The sequence below is a fragment of the Mytilus californianus genome, unplaced genomic scaffold (genome assembly GCF_021869535.1).
Source record: "Mytilus californianus isolate M0D057914Y unplaced genomic scaffold, xbMytCali1.0.p SCAF_4, whole genome shotgun sequence".
Lineage (NCBI taxonomy): Eukaryota > Metazoa > Mollusca > Bivalvia > Mytilida > Mytilidae > Mytilus > Mytilus californianus.
In genome coordinates this window covers 103,210,178-103,216,177 of record NW_026262690.1, presented here as the reverse complement: position 1 = coordinate 103,216,177, position 6,000 = coordinate 103,210,178, and the positions used below count along the sequence as shown (strand labels likewise).

General features: G+C 32.2%; 1 long non-coding RNA gene across 1 annotated transcript; it reads right to left on the bottom strand.

The window, feature by feature from the left end:
- Positions 1–5,904, bottom strand: LOC127738951 (uncharacterized). Its single transcript, XR_008000226.1, has 3 exons — positions 5,799–5,904; positions 2,060–2,152; positions 1–166 (listed from the first exon to the last, which is right to left on the bottom strand). It is a non-coding gene; the product is annotated as an uncharacterized LOC127738951 (long non-coding RNA).
- Positions 5,905–6,000: the final 96 nt, after the last annotated feature.

Genomic DNA, 6,000 nt, shown 5'->3' with positions numbered 1-6,000 from the left:
TTATTGTGCGTTACTCAGGACCAGTTGAGAAAAGCTGTCTTTTAATATTCATCAAAATAATAAAAATAATCATTTTCATCTCGTTTGCCTTTGAAGTAGTCTCCTAATTCGTGAAGGACGTCATTCTTTGGTTCATTATCACCGCTGTTAGTGTGGGGTCTATAGGCTGTAATACAAAACAAAATAAATTAAAATGGAGGATATAATAATCAATATATAACAAATAAGATATAAAACAAAACTTAACAATCCTTTACATGTAGAAAGAAAGAAAAGAATAAAACACTAGACGAACAAATAAATTTGCTGCTTAAGAATTCACGATGATTTGTTTATGCATCTTATATGCAAGTATTCCACAGAAGTGAACTACGGACTGGTAAGTTTGTTTCAGTTCAAAAAGGAGACAGAATATACCGAAAGTGCAATAAAAACCACAAGTCCAGGAAAAAACCAAAAGGCAATAAAACACCACAAGTCGAGAAAAAAACAAATAAACATCATGAACAAAAGATAAACGGCAACACAACCTTATTCAGAAAACTAACGACTGGTCAACAAAAACCTCACCAAACACATGTCAAGATGACAGTTCCTGCTCCACAGGTTGCATCCCGAATGTGTCTACGACAAGTGAAACATATATGTGGTCCATAACAGTCAATCAAATCATGAATGCATCAGTAAATCTCTCGAAGAGATTACTTCAACTTTACCATTACGCTTGGTTTAATATCCTAAGTAATGGTAATCAAGAAAGTCATGATTGGAAACGGCAGCTTTGAAATATTATATCAACTGGAAGTTATATACTACACATACAGGCTCTGTAGGAATGTTGCTATCCACCATTTTCTACATAAGAAAATGCCTGTACCAAGTCAGGAATATGACAGTTGTTATCCATTCGTTTGATGTGTTTGAGCTTTTGATTTTGCCATTTGATTATGACTTATATTTAGAAATTGACTATGAGGGTCGGTTGAAAACAAAACTTTACGACAAAAGAGATGATTTCAGGTTCCAAATTGTGAATTTTCATTTTTAAACCAAGAGTTCCAAATGGTGAAGTTGAAATCATCACTTTGTAAATTTTACGGACGCCATCACGAGTTGGTTGACCGTTATGGAATATCCGTTTCACAGATGATATCGGATATGTTCCTTATGTCGTAACTACAATCCCGTTCCCTTTTCACGAATGTGACCTATCGAATTAGACTATTTACCCCTATTTGTGACTATTTACCTATTGTTTTTGTTTGTTTTGTTCACACATCGTTGTCAATATAATGGAATTTGATGCGACTGTCATACAAGTGAGAGGTTTAGCTAGCTTTAAAACCAGGTTCAATCCACCATTTTCTACACAAGATAATGCCTGCACCAAGTCAGGAATATGACAGTTGTTATCCATTCGTTTGATGTGTTTGTTTTTTTATTTTGCCATTTGATTGGGGACTTTCCTTTTTGAATTTTCATCGGAGTTCAGTATTTTTGTGATTTTACTTTTTGCTATACAGTAAGTTTTCAACAAAGTCTCATTGTCAATCGCAAGATGCTAATCAAGATATGAAGGAGATGTAACTGTATCCATTTTAGCCTTATTTCAAGATCAATGGGATGGATGCGACCAATATAATAACCAAGCTTTAAATTGTTCAATGAGAAAACAAAATCCGCGTATAGCAAAACGTGAATAATGCAAGCACCTTTTCATTCTTTTTTTAGAGCTCGTTTATGAAATCAGCGTCATACAAAGAAAGGGGGACACATTAGAAAAAATGAAAAATAACGAAAAACTTTAAAAAGAAAAGAAAAGGGGAACAGTTGGTTTCCAACACAATGTTGCCAGTCTGTGGAGAAAAATCCAAACGTTACAAACAATTTGTAGGAAAGTCAAGTTTCCTGATGATGTTAGTTTCAGAGAACTTTTTGTTTAATGGGTGTTTGATTAAGTTTAAGATAAGACTAAATTGTGATTATCAACGGACATATCAATACTACGGTATGAATTTAACTTTAAACTATTCAGTTAGATAATAAAAAAAATATTCACATCCAGTTCTTTTTCCTTTGAAGAAGTCTCCTAACTCATGAAGGATGTCATTTTTTGGTTGATTTTCGTCAGAGGTAATATGTAAATGAAATGCTGAAATGATAAAAAGTTTAAAAGAAATGAATGGATAAAACTTTACCAATAGTATGCTTTTGGATTTCAAGTTAAAGGAAAATAACAAATCCTAATGCGTCTGCATACTATCTGCTGCAGCACTTGAAATAAGTTGCCTTCAAATTTAATGTCATTTCATTTAGATTTCTTTTCTAACAGTAGAGAAGAACATTAACTATTATAATATAGATCATGCTAAGCAAAACAAAAAAGAAAAATATAGAAATGACATCTGTCTTATTGCTCACTGTAAGTACAAATAAAATGCAAAAACGCACTAGATGATGTCACAATGGACGGAAATAGCAAGGTATTGTGGTTACTTCAAGTAGAACGTATCAATATGTAATAAAGATATTCCATAACAGTCAACATAATCGGGAAAGACTCCGTAAAACTGTCAAAGAAATCATCCCAACTTTTTACCATTTATATCTCCTGGTCAAATTCCTTATTTGCAGCAACCCTTCTAGAATTCATGGGATCAAACGTAAGCACACGATTATCGTATTAACTGGGAGATAAATGCTCAATATGAAGTTCCTTCTGGAATGTTTCGTCATATAAATGCAGAAAATGGTAAGATAATCAAACACCTGGATAATATTTGATTTTCAACTCAGCTACACTGTTTCAAGCAACCGTTTGATGTGCAGATTTGTTGTGTCCTGCTATTGTCAATAGCAATCAAAACAATGCAATACAATTATTATTGAATTCTTCTTTTATTAGTTCAGCATATCAATAATTTAACCCAGCTTATACAAATAAGAAGATGTGATATAATTGCCAATGAGACAACTCTCCCCCAGAGATCAAATGACATAGAAGTTAACAACTACAGGTCACCGTACGGCCTTCAATAATGTGCAATACTTTTAAATTTACACTTTCTGTATAGACAAAACAAATCGAGGAAAGTTTTTAAATATCTGAAACACAAGTTGCATTTAGATTGTAAGTCCTGGCATGCTTTATAACTTTTCCAGTTGCACATGTTTGGCTGTACTCATGTTAAATTTTGTGGTGTAAACATGGCCGTTTTAAAGCTTATCATAACAATTAAAACACACGATGGTTACATTCCCGATGATGAACTGTAGTTAAAATTTCAAAATGGCAAAACACAAATGTGTGTTGTGAGTTGGAAGACAGAATGTCATATAGACAAATAGAATTAAGTAAGCTTGCATAGAATTGTTTAGTATTGAGCAACACGACGAATGTCACATGCGGAGCAAGAACTAACCGTCTCGGCGCACCTGAGTTCATACCCGGTATTTGGTGGGACTCGTGTGGCTTAGTCTCTGGTTTTCTATGTTTTGTTTTTATTGTTGATTGTTCTTTATTTTTAACACAATGTTGTCTGTTTTTATTAGACTGCCCACTTGGTGTCTTTTCTTTCAATTTTTTACATTCAGCTAATTCGCTACTTCAACAGTGACAGTAATACCACAATAACTATCTTTAGTCGTTTTGCAGTTTATCAAATTTGTAGTGCTGCATGCGATCGAAATAATGAAATGTATATATATTAAGGTGTCATTTTATGAAAAAACTATAGAATAACGATTACACTGCAAACAACGTAATTTTGGAATAACTTTCACCAAGTTCTCGATACCATAAGAATGGGATGTAAAAATCATTCAAAAATGTTTTAAAGTATATCAAAATAAAAAAGTAACCAACTAGAGCCAAACCCGTCTTAGATTAAATTTGGTCAGGGAAGTTCAAACCTTACTGAAACCGAAAATAATATGACGATACATAAAATTAGATAATTTAACAAACTGAATATATATCATGAAAATAAGTTTTTTCAATGTCCAAAGATGTAATCGGTTCTATTTCGCATTTTAAATAATAAAAAATAAAAAAAAAACTTATGAATATTAATGTAACCTTCAACGGTAACACCAAAGGTCATTTTTTTTATTCGACAATTTTGGAGGACTTTATTGTTGACATACAACATTGTAACGCTTGTATTAACCATATGTGGATCCTAAAAAAAAACTCTGAAGAACTTCTGGATAATTTTAAATCTCGATCTTTCTGTGAAATTAATTCTATCAAAACTTTTAATTTTTCAACTTTGTATACCACCATTCCCCATGTGAAATTGAAAAATCGTCAAACAGAAATAACCCACAATGATTTTTAATATAAAAATGGCAGAATACGTTATAAATGTATTGCGTTGGGATACCATACGGCATATTTTGTTAATAGTGAACAAAAAGGTAAAACATACTACACAGAGGAACAAGTGATCAGTATGCTGGAGTTTCTTATTAACAACATATTTGTTGAATTTGGAGGTAGACTATTTCAGCAAATTGTCGGCATTACTAAGGGAACGAACTGTGCGCCTATCCTTGGCGACCTCTTCTTATTTCCATATAAGTCGGAGTTCTTCAGACACTTATCAAAAATAAGAAGATCAAAGAAGCCAGATCATTTAATTTCACATTCAGATGTATTGATGATATTCTTTCCATTAACATCCATACTTTTCAGATTGAATTCTATTACTATATCCTCCAGAACTAGAAATTAAAGAAACAACAGCTTCCTTCGCCTCATTTTAGACTTATACCTCGAACTTGACATGAATGATCATCTCAGTACCAGAATCTATGACAAACGACATGATTTTGATTTTGAAATTATAAATTTCCCCCACTTTAGCAGGAATATACCAACTTCACATGCATATGGGATATACATTTTCCAACTCATTCGGTATTCAAGAGCTTGCAGCTGCTACTCAGACTTTATAAAACGTCAACAGTGTCTCTGCAGGAAGTTGATGAACCAGGGTTAAGTCAAACAACGTCTCGTCCTTTTTCTAAAAAAGTTCATCGGAAAATGCCAAGACCTTGTTGATAAACATTCCGTATCAACTTCATACATGATGGTCTTGACGTATAAATTCTAGTTGCTGACGTTGTTTATCATCTTTAAGAACGTGTTTTAGTGTTCTTTTTATTTGTCTTTGTATATTTTTAACCTTTACTGTTTAGTCCCTTTTTGGCAATATACTTTTGGCCTGACTCGGTTTTTTTACATCCCGTTATTGTGCTATGGTAATTTTTGTATTTTTGTATTTTTGTCTTTCATTTTTGCTCATGTACTTTGTCTATAAAGTGTCTTTATGCCATTTTGTTTTTCTTTGTTGAAATAATTATTTATTTTATAGTGATTAAGATTACAACACAATGTTGACTGTTGTAACCCAATTTTTGATTTTTTTTACCTATGTCTTTGTTTTGCTCACGCATTGTTGTCAATATAATGGCATTTTATGCGACTGTCATACAAGTGAGATGTTTAGATGGCTATAAAACCAGGTTTCTACATAAGGAAATGCCTGTACCAAGTCAGGAATATGACAGTTGTTTTCCGTTCGTTTGACGTGTTTGAGTTTTTAATAATTCAATTTGATAAGGACTTTACGTTTTGAATTTTCCTTAGAGTACGGTCTTTTTTTAATTTACTTTTTACAAAGACAAAAAGGCAAAAAACAGCTTAAGAATAACATTAACAACAATAAAACACTATTATTTAAAAAGAAAAAAGAAATACAAAAACTTCGATATCAACATTAATTTATACTTACAAAAATCTAATGGTTTTAAAATAGATGACAGTATAGATTCGTGGTGTTTTGATAAAACAATTCCTGGTAACACAATAAGCAGTAAGCCAATTGATAGAATTTTCATTTTGACTCCTGAAATTATATACATTATAAATGTTATGAAAAAATGTTATTAAGTGCTAGCACTTGTAGCATTCATTTATGATGGATTGAAAGTAAC